Raw genomic sequence first — 2,972 nt, 5'->3', positions numbered from 1 at the left:
GCTATCTCTCCCAGTCTTGAAGGGGTGACTCCATGTAGGCATTGAGCCTTATTTTTTAACCTTGCCCTAGTTCTTTGTTGTTTCCCTGCTTCAGACCCATGGATCAGAACTGTAATCCTGCCATCTATCAGAGCCTGGCACTCAAAGGACATCCCCTGTGTTGGCTGCATTTGCCCACTGGCTTTGAGGTTTGTGGGGGAAGGAGGGTACTCACTTGCCACCTCCAGTGAAGCAACAGGAACATGGAAGGAGGAGTGGGACCCCTGCCTACCACCTCCATAAAGGATGTGGCAGCAGCATGCAGGAGGGGTGCTGACCCTTTGCCTCTGGCAGGGTTGCAGCAACAGTGCAGGTGGGGTGGGATGTGTGCCCATGGCCTCTGGTGGGCTGTGGCAGCAGCATGGGCTGTGAGTGCTAGCAAGTTAACGTGAGAGTACAAAAATGGCACCAGCTGGCACCTCCGTCCCTAGGGAAAATTCCAACAAGCTTCTGTTCCTCTAGCACTTGTTTTAAGAATGGCAGATAAATCTTTACATATGGCTTATGCTGTTTTTAAATTGCTGCTCTTGTCCCAGGTGCTGGGTGAGTGAATCTGCCCATGGGCCCAGATGCTGGGTGAGTGAATCTGCCCATGGGCCCGTTAGGAGCAGAATCTCCATACCCCACAGCCCTGTGGTTCCTCAGGATACAACCCCTATTGGTTTTCAAAGCCAGATGTTTTGAGGGTTTGTCTCTGCAGTGCAGGTGTGAAGGGCTGGGTGGCTCAGGTGGAGAATCATCTCTCACCCTCCCAGGAGAATTTCTGTAACTGTGAGATCCCTCCCAGTTGTGAGTCTCCATGCTAGGGGCAGGGTTTTTGGTGCAACTGTGTCTTTTCCTCTCCCACCTATGTTAATGTGGCTTTTTTATTCTTTGTTGTGGAGTAGCTGTTCAGCTAGTTCTCAGGTCCTTCTCAGAGGGAGCTGTTTCATATACAACTCATCATTTCCAGGTCTGGTCAGCAGAGGGCAGCAAAGGGTAGTGGAGCACGAGCTCACTGAGAAGGCCTGGGCATTCCTCTCTTGTCCATCTTTGTGGAGGTAAAAATGAGTTAGCAGGTAGTAGAAGGTCCAGAGTGCCAGAATCAGCAGAGAAATTACTCACAGGGACAGTGACCCAGAATGAAAATTAGGCTGAGGCCACAGTGGAAAGGTTTAGCCACAGTTCACAGCCTGGTATCTGTGTAGAGACGTGAGCAACTAGACTCAGGAGGGGACTCATCATGAGAGCACAGTCACATCCTGACTGCTCCTCCAGCCTGTCTGAAGCCCGAGGTCTCGCTCCTTAAAGTGACCGGTGTCTCAGACGCTGGCTCCTTAAGTTTTCCTTTCCTCCAAGGCAAACACAGAGACTACATTTCCCCGGCTCCCGCACAGTTAGGTATGGCCATGTACCCAAGTTCTACCCAGTGAAATGTGGGGAGGAATGATTAAGCCACCTCTAGCCCTGGCCCATAAAAACTTCCCACGAATCTTTCACATTCACTTTTCCCCTTTGCCAATGAGATGGTGAGCCCATGGCAATTCTGTGCACCACCTGCTAATTCCATCAGCCTGGGTCCATAAGTAGGGCAGAAAACCCTCCATTCCTAGACTGGCTACCTAATGAGCTTTACATTAGCAAAAAATAAACTTCAAGTGTATTTAAACCACCGTGATTGAGGATTTACTGGCTACCACTGCTTGTATTACCTGGCCAATACAATAGGTTTACAGTGGGCAACTGAATTTTCTACTTCAACTGAAGACTGACCAGCTCAGTCAAAAGAACAATTCATTCAGCTCCTCAACTGCTTTTAGAGAAGACTTGCTGGTGGTGATGGTTGAACTGATCCACTGTCTAACTGAAACGGGATTAGGCACACAGCCTGAGCAAAGTGCAGAGGGTAAGACATGAGGCGACACGGGAGACCAGCGCTGCAGGATTTTATCAGTGGCTGTGCCCTAAGTGATGGGCCACTTGGGAAGAAATGGGGAGACCCGATCAATGTAATATGGAAACCTGACTGACTCAATGTGTCCTAGATGAGATGTGGCCCCTCCAGCACGTATACACATCAAATACACTAGGTATAATGGCCATAGTAGTATTAAAGACTGAGTAAACATATCAGTGGATAAAAAAAATGGAAGAAGAAAAAAAAGTGTCTACTATCCACTTTGGGAGCTGATAAAACTTCCAGTCTGGGAGTTGGTCCATGCAACCAGCAGTGGCTCAGGGTTCCACAACCAGCCATGTTGAGGAGGAGAGAGTGGGGTCTGGGCACCAAAGGCAAACACTGACAGTCAGTGAGAACACTCAGATACTTGCCAACTCAACACCTTCCGAGCCAGCCTAAACATAGTGTGGCTTCGTATTTTTCTTCTCTCCTTCAGAAGGGAAACACTTCTTCTGTTCTTCCTAGGGGAAACATTGCTTAGCTGTGGAAACACTATATGACTTTGAAATTAGACAAACTTGACTCTAGGAATTGTTAGGTATGTGGCTCTCAGTGACTTAACTTTACTAAGCCTTAGTCTCTCCATCAGTACAACTAGAAATAAGGATTCGCAAAACTGCTCACAAATCTGCTGCAAAAAAATGAGACGAGGTACTTAAACTGCCTGGCAAAGAGCTTAGCACCTTGTAGTTACTCAGTCAACACCACTCCCTGTTCTGTCTCCCTCTCTGGTCAGGGAACACTACCCATGATGTCGCTTGTTATTTTTTAATATAAAGTCACTGTCTCCTAAAAGTGTAACTAACATTAACTGAGGGACTGCTGTGTTAGGTACCATAGTAAGTTTTCTGAAGTATTGTCTCATTTAATTCTCCTAACAACCCAATGAGGAAGGTACTTTTATCACGATCTCTATTTTACAAATAAGGACATTGAGGCTTTAAAAGTGTAACTGATTTTCCTAGTCTTCTCAGGTAGATAGTAAATAATGAAG

Source organism: Camelus ferus, chromosome 1, assembly GCF_009834535.1.
Source record: "Camelus ferus isolate YT-003-E chromosome 1, BCGSAC_Cfer_1.0, whole genome shotgun sequence".
In the NCBI taxonomy this organism is placed as follows: domain Eukaryota; kingdom Metazoa; phylum Chordata; class Mammalia; order Artiodactyla; family Camelidae; genus Camelus; species Camelus ferus.
Note: the sequence above shows the minus strand (reverse complement) of the source record.